Raw genomic sequence first — 18,034 nt, 5'->3', positions numbered from 1 at the left:
ACAAGGATGTCCTCTTTCCCATATTTATTTGTTATATGTGTTGAGGTCCTGTCATCACTGTTGAAGCAAGCGAAATTGTAGCATCATTTAAAAGGTATTAGTGTGTCATAATACTTTCTGGGTTAGTCATTTATTATTTGCTGATGACAGCATTATTTTTTGTCAAACATTTATTTCAAAAAATCTGCACATACAGTGTTTGCTATCTAGATATGGAGCAGCTTGCGGTCAACAGTTGAATATAGAAAAAACTGAACTCCTCTTTAGTCGTAACACGAATCCAGAAGTTATGCATGATATTAAACAAGTGTGGGGTGTTCATGATATCCACCATTGTGGAGCCCACGACCCTCATGTAAGGAGACACGGGAATCGAGATGCCGGGATGATGACAACAGGGTCACACATCCCAACATTAGTGCCAAATGTATGTACATGCAACAGTGTACAAAAACAACGCAGCGGATAATTAATACAACTAAGTACCAGAATTGTAAATACAATTTAAACAGTTAGTAAAAATGTTTAAAAATTATACAGTTATCCAAAATAAATATTTTACAAATATCAAACCAAAACGAGTGATCCCAGATCACTCCTCGGGCGGAGCCGAATCCTCAGGCTCACCCTCAGCCTCATCTGCATCGAAATCTGCGTTAACACAAAATGGTACCGCAGGTAAGTATAAACCAAACAACTACGAGATAAAAATACATTAATGCGACCAACATGCATGCATATGATGAAATATGCATTGTTCTCAAAAATATTATTTTCTCTGAAAATAGATATTTTCCAACACACGCCAAAATCTCATTTTGGCCCAAAAAGAATACTCTGTCATTTTCGCAGAAAATGACCCAAATCAATAAAACCTCATTTTCCCAAAAAATGAATCATATAAAATCCTTTTAATCAACACACGCTATTCTCCCAGAAAACAGCCCATTATTCCATTAACCAATGCATCATGATCTCCCCTATGGATCATCCGCACGTCCTGGCTTCGTAGCGATGCTCAGTTCCGCGCCCAGCGCATTCGTGGCCAAGCACCCACTACGCAACAAGCGATGCCCAGTTCCGCGCCCAGCGTGTTCATGGCCAAGCATCCTCTAGCCCCCACCAGCAGAGGGGCCACGGAGTCGGCACTAGACCATCTTGTCCGATCCCTTTGTCGCCCAGTGACAACCCAAGGGACATCACTCAGTATATTCCGCTCCCGAGTGATCAGAGGAGCTCCACCGAGATAATGCCCCATCTCGGCTTGGGTCATGATACACACGCACCCAAAAACCTTTAACACATGAAAACACAGTTTTCATGAAACACATGAACATGAATGCATGTACACGAAAATCCAGTTTCCTTTACAAAGATGATCATGCGTGCAATATGCCATGTACATGAACAACACCATACCAACAACCAACATTTCACAATACCAACCAAATATACAACTCTATCCACAATCAATCCGACCCCCAAACTCCTCGGACTCAATCCGGCATGTCCAACCAGATTACAATAATATGGGTTAGTGAAAAAATACATTTAAATCACGATAGTTATTTGGAAAAATACTTACAGTGCTATATAATAATTTCTGAAAGATCATGGAGCTGCAAAAAGTGGCGACACAGCAACGTAACAGTGTAAAATACACTGTGGCCGTGGGTCTCAAATACCCACTTTTGAATGGGGACAAACTAAGATCCGAAATTGATAGAGTAGAGCCTAGAGAGGTCGGTGAAGCCAATGGTGGTGGTGGTTTGCCGTGGATGGCGGCACAAATGGTGGTTTTAGGCCAAAAATACCCAAATCGGAAATGAGGTTGGATGTGCTTCACCGGTGACGGATCGAAGCTGGAGTTAGGTGCATTGGTTGCTAGGAGGTCGAGGATGAAGTGGTGAAGAAATAGTAGCCGAAGGTGGCGGGATGACGGCGCTGGAACGAAGAGAGCACCGCGGCTTGGTGTTGGGCGTGAGGGCTATCGGCGGCGAGATAGAGGCTGGGATTTACTGGGAAGGGTCGCCGGTCGTTGGGGGAGAGAACGGGACGGGCGGTGTCGCGCACGGCGGCATGACGGCGGTGGGTTGGGTGAGGCGACGGACACACGGGGAAGGGGAAAGGGAAGCCTATCGCGCATGGGGAGCTGGGGGAAAGAAAAAGAAAAAAAAGAAAGGAAAAAAAAAAAGAAAAAGGAAAAAGAAAAATGAAGGAAAAGAAATGAGGTCCAATCCTCACATCTTGGGTCACAGAAAATGATTTTAAAACAGCAAATCTATTAAAATAAATTAAACGTAATGATACAATGAAAATAAAATAATTAAATCTCACAATCAATTAATTTAAAAAGAAGAACAATTTAAATGTACAACAATAAATAAATATTAAGAAAACATAACAATTTAATTTTCACAATTTAAAGATCATAAAATAAACCATTTAAAATATTTGATAATTTTAAAACAAGAGAATAAATTTTTGAATTATTAAAATAATCCTTCAATAAAAATATACTAAAATACGGGGTGTTACATCCTCCCCCCTTAAAAAAAATTTCGTCCTCGAAATTAGCAAGGTCAAACATTAACGCTAAAACAGGAATAAGATTCAACCAAGAGCAGACTTAAGAAACATACCGCCAGTCAATCAAATAAATACGGATACTGCTCTCTCATGACAGCTTCTCTCTCCCAAGAGAAATCCTAAGCCAATGGATCGCCCCATGACACCTTCACCAAAGGTATTGTCTTAGACCTTAACCTTTGCTCTTTCCCATCCACAATCTGCGTCGAGGCAACTTCATAAGAAAGATTAGGCCGAAGTTCAATACGTTCAGAGTCGACAAAACGCGACTCTAGCTGTCCAAAACTCTTCTTCAAAGACGACACATGGAACACATCATGGACATCCCAAAAATAATCCGGCAGGGCAACTCTATAAGCAACTAGCCCAACTTTCTCTATAATCTGGAAAGGACCAACATACATCGGACTAAGCTTTCCCTTCTTGCCAAAGCCTTTAACCCCCATCATCGGAGAGACTTTAAGGTAAACCCAATCACCTATCTCAAATGATAAGTCTCTACTCCTTGTATCTGCATAACTCTTTTGACGACTTTGGGCTTCCGCCATTTTAGTCCTTATAAATTGAACTTGATCCTTCATTTCTTGAATTATCTCAAGCCCAATCAATTTATTCTCGCCCACTTCGTCCCAACACAACGGTGATCTACACTTCCTCCCATACAAAGCTTCATACGGGGCCATCTGAATGGAGGAATGAAAACTGTTATTATAAGCAAACTCAATTAGCGGCAGGTGATTCTCCCAACTCCCTTGAAATTCCATGACACAAGACCGCAACATATCCTCAAGAGTCTGAATAGTACGCTCCGATTGGCCGTCTGTCTGAGGATGATATACAGTACTAAACTTCAACTTAGTGCCTAGAGCTGCCTGCAAACTCTTCTAAAAATGGGACGTGAACTGCAGGTCCCGATCCGACACGATACTCTTGGGTACTCAATGCAAACACACTATCCTTTTGACATACAACCGAGTCATCTTACCCAAAGAGTCGGCATTATTGATAGGCAAGAAATGGGCACTCTTGGTCAACCGATCAACTATCACCCAAACTGAGTTCTTTCCACTAGGAGTCCTCAACAAAGCCACAACAAAATCCATAAAAATATGATCCCACGTCCACTTAGGAATAGGGAGAGGTTGAAGTCTACTAGCAGGTCCTTAAAGCTCAGCCTTAACTTGACGGCACATGGCACATTTCTCAAAAAAAATATGGCGATATCCAACATACTCGTATTAGTCCTCCGGCGGCACATCACGACCAGTATTCCTAGATGACTATGCTAACCAAAATCTTATTTTCCACAAGAACCTTAATACAATATCCAGAAAATTACAATGATCAATAGCTCCATATAATAATCCATGCTAACCTCATTTAGCTCCTATGCTACAACTTCTAAACCTCCATTGAATTCTACATTTGGTAACCTAATGGCAACTTCCAAGGTTAACCATCAATAACAAATTGCACAACCAAAAGATTAATCTCCAACTACAAGCATCATCTAAAAATTCAAGTCACCACTAATTCCTCAAGATCAGCACAAAATCCGAACTCCTAACTACAGCCACAAATATCACGCTTCTGCTGCACACTCTAATAATTCGCCACCTGCATAAAATTTATTTCCTCATAAAAACTAGCACCATCGAGTACAAGGTGGCTCCATACCTACTAACCAGAAAACTCTTACCACCTTTTGGTAGAAAATACTCTTTTTCCCAACACCATGCATAATCACTCATATTCCTCAATTAACTCCTGCTGCCTTCATCAAAATCAATTTTCCGCAAAATACATCTATGATCATAGACAGAAAACCAACCTCAGCATCCCAAATTGAAAATAAGCAACCTCAACCCAAAATATATCCGTCTCATCTACGATAAGGAACATACCTTAAAAAGATTCGATTCCAACCCGACCAACCAAAAAGAGCACCTATAAACTTCTATCCAATAATCTAAACTCAAAAGCTCATCACCGACATTCAGAATAACATCTACTCTAGCGGTGACTAAACTCATTACGAACCATCATTGACTTCACCAAAACATTATCAAAACCTATTTGATAACTCGCCCGCCTACTTCTACTCCTATAAGCTAGTATTATTACGACTAGTTCCTTCAATAACACATCACTATTAAACCTCAAGACCAGCCATATTGCTCAAATCATCAATCCACCAAAAGTCAATGCAAATCACCCAAAGATCCTAATGCTTGATTAACTCACATACTTGATCATATTATTTATCGCTAATGCCTAAGCTTCAACTTCCAATATCTTATCATACACCAAACATGACGACCCATCAATCTCTTTTCAAGTTAAATAACAATGTCCGTAATTCAACCAACTGGATTCTCAATCTCCAAAGAAAGTATAACCTCAAAATTTAAATTCCTAGGTAACCTCAAGTCACAATTAATTCCTATAGTTAATCACAATAATTATTGTCAACCATCATTCCAGTGAGTAATCTGTTTCGACGACACACTCTGATTGACTCACCAAAAATTCCAAACCAAAATCTCTTGAATTTAATACTATTGTATTTATTCATCTTCAACACCTACCAAAGACACTTCTTCCAAGCCAAAAATGAGACAAGGACCCCTGTACTCTCCGAAATGCATACACGCTCACCACTACTATGCATCGATCTCATACACACTTAGCTAGAACCAATAATCCTCCAAACGTGCAAGTGATCTGTCACTACCATTTCCACCATCTGGGCCTATATCCTCGAAATCAACAAGAATCATTTCCTACGTCCGCACCATCTATTATTCCTTAAAATTGATATGGATTAAATCCTCAACCTGTCACTAACCTCGAGCTAAAAACAATTATTATCAGAATTAGATCAACATCTTCAATCCTCGAAAAATACACAAACTAGATCATTACCTTCCATCTCCAAAGAAGTTCTCTCCTAAAAAAATTCTCATATCAGTAACTCAACTCAGATCAATCCTAATTTAATGGTTACCAACTAATCAATTGATAGAATAGACCAAGCTAGCGTACCAAGTATACAAAACTAAGAACTCAAATCCTATTATAATTCAACCCTTCAACTCTGCAATTCTAAAACCTTAAACCATATAAGAATCATTTCCTGAAATCTTGAAGATCAATGACCTTAATTCTAAAACATTCATCTTATAAAACTTGTAAATTCTAAAACCCCAAATGTTATCAAACTGCTTATCAAAGTCGGCAAAATCGAAAACTTCTAATCTAACTAATCCTTCAAATGCTTGTTGAACCTATCACCTTAAATCCAATAAACTTATTTCTTAAAAACTATAAGGCCTCAAACCTTAAGTGACCTTCTAAAAAATCTAACCTTGGAATTCGTTGAACTTACATCCTCCTACTCCATAAACTCACTACATAATTTCTACGAAAGCTACTACCTCAATTAACTTAAGCGATTTAAACTATTTCCCTCCTCAGTTGCGACTTGAGTTCTTACTCCAAAGAGTTCACCCAGATCATGCCGTTCCCTTTAAGCCTCGATATTAAAACAAACCAGTTGCCAATAGTTCAAGCCTACTACACTAAGTGTTCAAGTCTAACAATGGCATTCACAATCGTACCATCTTCCTGCCATAGCACAACTCTTAACCCGCTTTTCAACTCCGAACAAAACAAAATAAGATAAAATTCCATAAATAAATAATATAGAACAAAATGAATAAAACCAACAATAAAATATCATAAGATAAAAAGAATAAAACAAATAAAGTAGTGCACAATAAAATAATTAAAAAAATAAATAAATAAAATAAAATAACCTGCCATAAAATAAAACAAATAATATAAAATAAACAAACAAGTAGTATACAATAAAATAAATAAAACCTACAAAATATAAAAACATAAATAAATTAAAACCATTAAAATAACATACTTCAAACCAAATAATTTCAAATCACAACTTTAAAACTTTCTGGTACTCCACCTATAGGACATGTGGTTTTACCCAGAGCCGAACTGCTCTGATACCACCTGTGACGCCCACAACCCCCATGTAAGGAGACAAGGGAATCGAGACGCCAGGATGATAACAATAGGGTCACACATCCTAACATTAGTGCCAAGTGTGTTTACATGCCACAGTGTACAAAAACAACGCAGCAGATAATTAATACAACTAAGTACCAGAATTGTTAATACAATTTAAACAGTCAGTAAAAATGCTTAAAAATTATACAGTGATCCAAAATAAATATTTTACAAGTCTCAAACCAAAACGAGTGATCCCAGATCACTCCTCGGGCGGAGCCGAATCCTCAGGCTCACCCTCAGCCTCATCTACATCGAAATCTGCGTTACCATAAAATGGTATCGCAGGTAAGTATAAACCAAACAACTACGAGATAAAAATACATTAATGCGACCAACATGCATGCGTATGATACAATATGCATTATTCTCAAAAATACTATTTTCCCTGAAAATAGATATTTTCCAACACACGCCAAAATTCCATTTTGGCCCAAAAAGAATACTCCGTCATTTTTCCAGAAAATGACCCAAATCAATAAAACCTCATTTTCCCAGAAAATGAATCACATAAAATCCTTTTAATCAATACACGCTATTTTTCCAGAAAACAGCCCATTATTCCATTAACCAATGCACTATGATCTCCCCTATGGATCATTCGCACGTCCTGGCTTCGTAACGATGCTCAGTTCCGCGCCCAGCGCGTTCGTGGCCAAGCATCCTCTAGCCCCCACCAGCAGAGGGGCCATGGAGTCGGCATGAGACCATCTCGTCTGATCCCGTTGTCGCCCAGCGACAACCCAGGGGACGTCACTCAGTATATTCTGCTCCTGAATGACCAGAGGAGCTCCACCGAGATAATGTCCCATCTCGGCATAGGGTCGTGATACACACGCATCCAAAATCCTTTAACACATGAAAACCCAATTTTCATGAAACACATGAACATGAATGCATGTACATGAAAACCCTGTTTCCTTTACAAACATGATCATGCGTGCAATATGCCATGTACATGAACAACACAATACCAACAACCAACATTTCACAATACCAACCAAATACACAACTCCATCCATAATCAATCCGACCCCCAAACTCTTCGGACTCAGTCCGGCATGTCCAACCAGATCACAATAATATGGGTTAGTGTAAAAATACATTTAAATCACGATAGATATTTAGAAAAATACTTACAGTACTATATAATAATTTCTGAAGGATCATGGAGCTGCAAAAGGTGGCGACACAGCAACGTAACAGTGTAAAATACACTGTGGCCGTGGGTCTCAAATACCCACTTTTGAATGGGGACAAACTAAGATCCGAAATTAATAGGGTAGTGCCTAGAAAGGTCGGTGAAGCCAATGGTGGTGGTGGTGGTTTGCCGTGGGTGGCGGCACAAATGGTGGTTTTAGGCCAAAAATACCCAAATCGAAAATGGAGTTGGATGGCTTCACCGGTGATGGATCGGAGCTGGGGTTGGGTGCATTGGGTTGCTAGGAGGTCGAGGATGAAGTGGTGAAAAAATGGTGGCCAAAGGTGGCGCGACGGCGGCGCTGGAACGAAGAGAGTGTCGCGGCTTGGTGTTGGGCGCGAGGGCTATCGGCGGCGAGATAGAGGCTGGGATTTACGGGGAAGGGTCGCCGGCCTGTGGGGGAGCGAACGAGATGGGCGGTGTCGCGCACGGCGGTGCGAAGGCGGTGGGTTGGGTGTGGCGACGGACGCACGGGGAAGGGGAAGGGGAAGCCTGTTGCGCGGGGGGGGGGGGGGGTGGGGGGTGAGCTAGGGGAAAGAAAAAGAAAAAAAAGAAAGGAAAGAAAAGAAAAAGGGAAAAAGAAAAATGAAGGAAAAGAAATGAGGTCCAATCCTCACATCTTGGGTCACAGAAAATGATCCAACGAAAATGAATTTAAAACAGCAAATCCATTAAAATAAATTAAACGTAATGATACAATGAAAATAAAATAATTAAATCTCACAATCAATTAATTTAAAAAGAAGAACAATTTAAATGTACAATAATAAATAAATATTAAGAAAACATAACAATTTAATTTTCACAATTTAAAGATCATAAAATAAACCATTTAAAATATCCGATAATTTTAAAACAAGAGAATAAATTTTTGCATTATTAAAATAATCCTTCAATAAAAATACACTAAAATATAGTGTGTTACAACCATCATGACAAATATCTTGGCCTACCATATTTTATGGGTAGGTCACGGTTTCAAACTTTTAGAGCTATAAAGGATTGAGTGTGGGCAAAACTACAGGGCTGGAAAGAAAAGTTACTGTCGCAAGCTAGTCGAGAAGTGTTGATTAAAGCTGTAGTTCAGGCTATCCTCACTTACACAATGAGTTGCTTCAAGATACCAATGGGGTTTTTTAGAGAACTTGAGGGGATGATTGCATGGTTTTGGTGATGACAAAGGGGCCAAGAGAGAAGGGTTCATTGGTTTAATTGGCGTTATATGCACATGTGCAAATCCAAATTTTCTGGTGGGTTGGGCTTTCGGGATTTGGAAGTTTTCAACTTGGCACTATTGGCAAAACAAGGTTGGCATCTACTTCAATCACAGGGCTCTCTCTTTACATCAATTTTTAAAGCTAAGCACTTTCCAAATTGTGATTTTTTTATCTTTTGTGTTGGGGTCAAACCATCTTATGTTTGGCGTAGTATATATGAAGCTAAAAATGTAATCAAATATGGAAGTTTGTGGAGGATTGGTAAAGGTGACCAGATTAAGATATGGGAGGAGAATTGGTTGTCTAATTCCAGTAATAGGAGAGTTATTACTCGTACTACTCTTACTTACTACTCTTACTGTTGATGCTTGTGTTGCTAATTTATTGGATACCTCTTATCCTAGTGGGTGGAACACGGCGTTGGTGAAGCAGGTATTTCTTCCCTTTGAGGAAAATGCAATTCTTAATAACTCCTTTATTTCTACATTGGGGTGATGATAAGTTAGTATGAAGTGGTAACGGAATGATGTTTTTAATGTGAAATTAGCCGATTTCCTTGCTCTTAATTTAAAGCATGCTTGGGAGATTGTGGCACTAGTAATCAAGAATTGTCATTTTCTTCTTTTTGGAAGACTCTATGGAACCAGCAACTTCCAAACAAGATAAAAGATTTTAAATGGAGGGCTTCAAATGATAGTTTTCCTACCAAGAAACTCTTATCTCATAGTCAAATTCTTGGCACGAGTATTTGTGATTTTTTCGTGGAGCAGGTGTAGACATTTTATGTAAATGTCCTTAGTTTCATAAAGTGTGGGAGATATACTTGGAAGAGATATGGTGTTTCTATATGGTCATTCCAGTTTTGATAATGATGTGAAAGCAGTTATGAAGATACATAGCCCTCTTACTTTGTCCCGATTCTTGATTATTGCATGGGGGGTGTGGAAATTCTGTAATCTGAAGATATTCCAGTAGACTAATCTTGAAGTGAGTGTTGTGGTTGGAAATTATTTTGATTATGTTGAGAATTACCAACTAGTCCGTAAGCATTTACAGGTTCACAAGCATTTATCTTCCCTCCGTTGGTATCCTCCGCCATGTGGGACCTTAAAACTTAATGTTGATGGGGCTGTGTTTAATTCCACACATTCTTCTATGGTGGGTGCAGTGTTGCGAGATTACAAAGGGTGTATAGTCATGGAAATGTCTAGAAGAGAGTTGAATATTTATGAGGTGGACAATATTGAAGCCCTTGCTGCTTTAAAAGGCTTACGATTAGTTTCTCATCTGGACATATCTCATTTAATTTTTGAAGGGGATTCACTTGCTGCGGTGGAGGCTATTTGCTCAAGGGGAGATGAATTGAACAGTTGTAGTCATTTGATTCAAGAAATCAAAATAATGTTGTCTATTTTCCTCTCTTTTGAGGTTCTCCATGTTGGTAGGCATGGAAATGAGGTAGCCCATTTTTTAGCTTGACATGCACGTTTTGTGAATGATACTCTTCAGTGGTGGCATGAACCTCCGGATTTTATTGTGGGCAGTCTTGCAATGAATGTAGCTGGAGTATTATGATATGTCGTTTATTTGTTGGTTTATTGTATTCATGCTCGATATTATGTATTGGATTAGTTTACTTGAATGAATATATGTTTTCTTCTAAAAAAAAAAAATCCCTTTTTTACTTCTAAAAAACATAATCCCTTTTTAAAAAAAATCGCAGATATTCAACATAAATATTGACACGTTCCTAAATCCTAAATCTTGAAATCGCACTAGAAATATCGAATATGAGGACAAAAGCAAAGCAAACAAAACAAATAGAAAATCCTAAAATTCAAGAATGCATGCACTAGATCTAGAACCGTAGGGACCGAATATTAGAATAATGGGGGGCGAAAAAATTACAGGTGCATGAAATTTAATAGAACCCAACTACTAGGGAGAAAGAAGGATGGGAATCATGGGATACGAGGTAGGAAAACTCGCTTGATTCAACTTAGTGTCTCTGAGCTGGTATGCCTTTCAAGATCTTCAAACTTCCCTTTCTTTTGTTCTTGAATACTTTGGAATCAATGATGCTCCGTATGTTTCTTCCAACTAGGAAAAAAAGAAACATACACCATTGTTCTCATGATTATTATCATCTAAGTGGAGATACAACTTTTGGGTCGAACTTTATTTGTTTTATTTGGCTTAATCTTGCCTCAATCGAGATGAAGACAGATTTTCCCGTAGAACAAATACAAACACAACCCAGATCCAAACCATGCCACAGACCCAAATCCAAACCAAATGTAGGGAAAAAAAAAGAAAAGAAAAGGAGGAACCTACACCAGAGTGCTTCAGAGGTCGGCCATGGGCCCGACTCCATGCACTGAAACACATTATGGTAGACAAAACCCTAGCCAAAAAGAGTAGCGAGAAAGAGAGAGATAGAGATAGAGAATGAGAGGGAGAGGAACATACCAAGAGTAACGGACGACAGCCTCTGCGAGTTAGTAACGGCAATGGATAAACGACAGGGATGCTAGGGTTTCAGAGAGAGAGAGAAGAGAAGAGAGAGAATAATAAGAGTATTCTTGAAAGTGGAATCTGGATGCGTAATAAGAGGAGTGGGAATTAATCTGAATGCAAAAGTCTCATGTAAAACGCTTTTTTAAAATAAAATTGGATATGGATAACTGGGTTAATATTCTGTATCCATAACAAGATCCTGGTAGGAATAATATTCTACCTCCATAAAATCGGATGGAGGGACTGATGGAATTTAGGAGCCAGGTATGAACCATCTTTAGTTTGGTTTCATTGTTTATAATCTGGAGAAGTAGTTTCGGGTGGGATAAGAGTGCCATCGACAAAAACTAGTTTGTTCTTGGTGTTAAGGGCACGGGTCATGGCTTTTTGCCATTTAAAAAAATTGTCACCGGTGAGAAGACCGGAAACAAGGATGAGGCTAGGAGAGTCAGAGGGATGGAGGATATATGGAGAGAGGATAGTGGAAGAGGAAGAGGAAGACATGGGGGTCACAGGTAGGATGGGGATCGTATTTTAGGCTGATACCATGTCAAAAACTCAATACTTTTGTATTTTAGTAACTTAATTTTTACATTGAGATTGGTCAAAATAAATAGATACAAGGAACAAATCTGTCTAAGGTAACTAATTAAGTATGGTATGAATTTACAGTTACAAAAATTAAAGGCTAACTATCCTAGAATCATGGTGGAGGAGATCTTCGCTTGATTTATGGAAGGGATCTGTCAATACGCATGACGCAGGCAGTGGTTTATATAGCTTTCTTCTCCATCACTTCAAGTTCAAGACAATATTAAGTGGTCCATTCAAAAAGAAAAAAAACAATATTAAGTGGGGGTGAATTCCTTACAAGTCTACTTTATTTGATCATTAACATTTTCTCCGCATGCTTCAATGAATTACCCTCTCTATCAATGCACAAAATACTATATATAAGAAAATTATAAATATATTACAATATTATTTGAAATACTCAAAATAATATCCTTTATTTAATTAATAAATTCTAACAGTGCGTACAAATAGTTGAGTGAGCAATAATTCTCATTATAAAAAAGAAAAAAAAAACTTTTAAGATGTATGAATCTGATGCTGAACAATATATTTTAGAGTCAATAAAAATCATGAGCTTACTGCGTAAGTATTTGAATTCCCTTTGAAACTTCTAAAATAATATATACGAGATCAAGAACTTAAAGATCTATTTAAAGTTTTATTGGCATGCCAAGAAAACTTGCCTACTTTTCAGAATTTGAGACGAAGAAGGATTAAAGATGACGATAAATGTGTTTTTTGCAATCTGTGTTCTGAAGATATAGCCCATGCCTTATTTTTCTGTTCTGTTATTCATGATATATTCCTACAGTATTTGCCCATGCTTTATTTTTCTGTCCTGTTATTCATGATATATTCCTGCAGTATTTACCTTCTTTGAGGAGCTTACAACCTACTTTATCATTTTGGGATTTGGCGCTTCATGTTAGAGATAAAGGTGGTGCTGCTGAAATGCTTGCAACATTTTTAGTTATTTGTTGGGCTTTGTGGTATCATAGGAACCAGTTTATATATGAGCAGTTGGTGCATCAATGTTCAACTGTGGTTAATAATGCCCTCTCCATGCAGTCTGCTTACAAACAGGTGCAAGTTTTTGATGGTTTTGGTAAGGAAGTAACAAAAGTGCTTTGTTGGTCTCCTCCCCCACCTGATTTCCTGAAATTAAATATAGATAATGTTATTTTCCCTGATCTACACAAGGCAGGTATTGGGACTTTCCTTCGGGATAATCAAGGCTGTGTGGTTGCTGCTTATAGTAAGTTAGAAGGTGATGTTGCTTCTCCAGAATTTATTAAGGCAAGTGCCATATTGAGAGGTTTACAATTTTGTGCTCAATGGGGTGTTCAAAAATTGATTTTGCATTTCTCTTTTATGACATTCGACATATTTTGAGAGGTTTTCAACAGGTTCAGATTCTACATGTGAATAGGCTAGGCAATGTAACAGCGCACCAATTAGCAAAGAATGCATAGAATGTTGAGGATATTGTAATGTGGTGGGGTTCTTGTCCTTCTTTTGTATCACAAGCTGTATGGCTTGATAAAAGCAATATCTTGTAAGGACTTTAATTTTTATTTGGAATGAATGATTCATTGGTTATCAAAAACAAAAAACCTTACGAATCTTCAATCATCGCATATATATATATATATATATATATATATATATATATTCAATAATTATAAAAAAAAAAAAGGATTATATTGAAACTAAAGCTGGACGTGATTAATTAGAATCATGCATGTAATGTCGTAGATCATGATGATGTACTTTAGAATCATATATAGTACTACTTGATCATGATTAATGCGGCAAAGTAAAAAGTTGAAGCTACGATAACGATAATTAGAAGAATCGACTCATGTATAGAAATTAAAGTACTCCACAAACCAAACAATGATATATATAAACATGAACTTTACCAACTATTATATAATATATATATATATATACACATATAAATATATACATATATATAGTTAAAAGTTGCTATATTCCCTTGTATTTGAAAAGAAAAATAATTTGTATAAGTTTAGCAAGTATAAATCTCGTGCAACTCTTTGAAAAAAATAATAATTTTAAAAAACTTACTTTTTTTTTTTTTATAATAGATCTTATTTTTATTTTTAAAGAATTTATACGAAATTTATGGATCCTAAACTTGAATTCTGGCAACTATTTGTCTTCCCTAAGGTGGTTCACTTCATCTAAGATGATTCACTTTATATATCAAGTATAAGTAATTACCCTTAATAAATAAAGTGGTTAACCCTTGCTATTTTTTATGGATGAAATAATGAGGGTAGTCCAAAGGTTGTAAAAATAATAAGTATGAGTCCCTAGTCTTGCCTATATAAAGGCGATTGTGTTTTCCATTAGACTCACTCATAAAGTTTTAAGGCAAAAGACTGTAAGTCCATTCTTTACAAAAAATTTCTACTCTCTATTGTCGGTTTTTCAGCTTTCAAACCCAAATGACTAGAGGTAAAAGATCCTATGAATCTCTTTATTCTTTTAAGAAGTTTTACCGTTGGTATCAGAGCTAAATCATTCAGCTTTGTGCTTGAATTATTAACATTTTAATTTTCTTCATATAATGAGTCTTTAATGATTTCGGAGTTGGGCTTGACTTTTGGCTTTTAAGTTTTATCTTTGAATTCATACCCAGATGGTTATGTGCTTATAACTATATTAATGGATTTCAAAGGCATGTTTTGACTTTGAGCTTAATTTCAAGCTTTATACATATTGATAGGCCTTTGAACTAATTTACAGTTAATAGGTTTTTACCTATTTTAGTAGATGCCCAGTTGTATTTCTCTTGAATAATGAAGGTAATGCTACAACATCCTTATTATTTAAAAGAATACACAAATAAATTTGGAATCTCATTGTAACTAAATCATAAGTTCAAATGATTTATTATTACAGGGAAATCTTTAATTTTTGTGATTTACTTGGTATAAGAAAATAATTTTCGGTATTGACCGTAAAATTAGTCTTCTGCCTACAGGTGTGGATAGTTTTATTTATTAATATTCAGAATAATTTGTCTTATAAATAAAGATAAGTAAATTTATGCTGGTATGCAACATTTTCCCACAGGAAGGTTAAAATTTACTTGAATTCATAGCATTACTATTTTTCTTGATTTTTGCAGCTATTGTTCCACAATTCTTAGATGATAGTATTTATTTTATTTCAATGCTTGATGACTCTAATTATTCTAACTAGAAAGATTCGGTTCATTTTACCTTGGGGTATATGGACCTTGACTATGCACTTCGTGTGGAGCAACCACTTGCTGCCACGGATACTGATACACAGCAAGTCATCAAAAATCACCAATGGTGTGAGCGATCTAATCGCCTAAGTCTAATGCTCATAAAGTCTCATATGAATAAGAGCATTAGAGGTTCTATTGGTAACTGCGCTACAATTAGGAATTAATGCAGGCAATTAAGGAATAGTTTGCTCGCTTTGACAAGGCTTTTGCTAGCACTCTTATTAGGCAATTCACTATTAAAACTTTTGACATTTCTAAGGGTATGCGTGCATACATTATGGAAATGAGAGACATTGTTTCTCAAATTAAGGCCTTAAAGATAGAGATATCTGAGTCGTTCTTGGTCCATTTCATCATTGACTCGTATGGGTTTTCCAATATCTCTTATAACACAAATAAGGAAAATTGGTCAGTTACGGATCTCCTGACCATGTGTGTACTAGAAGAGGAAGTGATGAAGCATAATCGACTTGAAAGTGCAAATATGGTCGTGAATGATAAAGTTAAGACCGAGAAACGCTAAGGTGGACCTCAAAAGAAAAGTAAGCATAATGTGCCATCAAAGTCCAATGAATCTAATGGCAAAAAGGTGAGCTACTTCTTTTGCAAGAAAGAGGGACATGTAAAAAAGAGCTACATTAAGTATAAAGAGTGGATTGAAAAGAAATGTAGCTCTATCTCTCTTGTGTGTCATGAATCTTTTTCATTGATGCTCCTAAAAATTTATGGTGGATTGATTTCGGTTCTTCAATCCATATTGTGAATACATTGCAGGGTTTTCTCACCAGAAAGAAACCAACAAGTGAACTTTAGGTTTTCATCGAAAATAAAGGGCGTTCACAAGTTGTTGCAGTTAGAGTTTGTAGAATGATTATCAAATCAGGACATGTTTTAGATTTAAATAATGTCTTTTTTATTTGAGAATTTAGTAGAAATTAAATTTCTGTTTCTAGACTTATTATCAAATATTACAGTTTCCTTTTTGAGAATACTATGATTGTTTTTAAGAATAAATTCCTGTTGGAACTGGAACTTTAATTGATAACTTATTTAAATTAGATATTCATCCTGATTTTGAGGAGAATTATCTTTCCCTACATTCAATTGGCATTAAGAGAGACCTTTTGACTGAAAAATCTTCTTTATTATGGCATGAGAGATTGGGACACATTTCTATAGAGAGGATGAAACGGTTAGTAAAAGAAGAGGGTCCTACAGGATCTCAATTTTATTAACTTCAAGAATTGTGTGGACTGCATAAAGGGCAAGCAGACCAACAATCATTCTAAAGGTTCAAGAAGGAGGTCAAATGTTCTCGAGATCATACATATAGATATCTGTGGACCATTTCCTACCCCTTGCCTGAATGGTCAGAGATATTTTATCTCATTTATTGATGACTATTCTAGGTATATATATCTTTATCTTCTGAATGAGAAGGCTCAAGCATTAGATGTTTTCAAAGTCTATAAAGCAGAAGTAGAGAATCAAAGTGAAAAGAAAATCAAGATTGTAAGATCTGATAGAGAAGGAGAATATTATGGTAAGTACACAGAACATGGACAAATGAAGGGTCCATTTGTAAATTTTCTTCAGGAAGAAGGCATTGTCGCCCAATATTCAATGTCTGGCACACCACAACAAAATTGTTTCAGAAAAAAGGAACCGTACACTAATGGATATGGTAAGGAGCATGATTAGTGAATCTAACATGCAATTTCCTTGTGGAGTGAAGCTCTTAAAACTGTAGTGTATATATTTAATAGGGTTACATCCAAGTCTATCTCTAAAACACTTTTCGAGTTGTGGAAAGGGTGGAAACCTAGCTTAAATCATATACACATATGGGGTTATCTTGGTGAAGTTAGGATTTATAATCCTAACATAAAGAAGTTAGACCCAAGGATAACTAGTAGTTTCTTTATTGGGTATCCAAGTAACTCTAAATGATATAAATGTTATTGTCCCAGTCATATCCCTAGAATTGTCGAATATAAAAATGCAAGGTTTCTCGAGGATGTTGAATCTAGTGGGAGTATGAATCCTCAAGAGGTCACTTTTGAGGAAACACCTAAACATGCTACTTTGCCTTCTTTTGGAGGAAGAATGGTTGTTTCAAGGCAAAATAGATCGCAAGATCATGCGGTGACACCAATTCAAGAACAACATGTTCCCGTAAATGAGCATAAAAAATTAAATGGTGTATATTAAGCACACCAGCACAGATTTAAGCAACTTAAATCTGTATCATGCGGTGACACCAACTTAAAGTATTTAAGTGTGATAGAGAGCATAAAAAATAATATGGTGTATATTAAGCACACCAGCACAGATTTGATGTTAGCCGATCTAATGAGCAAAGGTTTACTGGTAAAACAACTTCAGGGTCATGTGGATCATATGGGTCTATCTAAAGTGTAATATCTCTCATGTTGCTATATATTTCACAAAGAATAAAGTTGAATTCAATTTCAGTTTTGTGCATAAAGTAACGAATTTGTTATATTCATTGGGTGATTAAGTTGGACCCGAATGACTTATATTAGTTGTTCATAAAAT

The sequence above is a fragment of the Juglans microcarpa x Juglans regia genome, chromosome 4S (assembly GCF_004785595.1).
Source record: "Juglans microcarpa x Juglans regia isolate MS1-56 chromosome 4S, Jm3101_v1.0, whole genome shotgun sequence".
Lineage (NCBI taxonomy): Eukaryota > Viridiplantae > Streptophyta > Magnoliopsida > Fagales > Juglandaceae > Juglans > Juglans microcarpa x Juglans regia.
Note: the sequence above shows the minus strand (reverse complement) of the source record.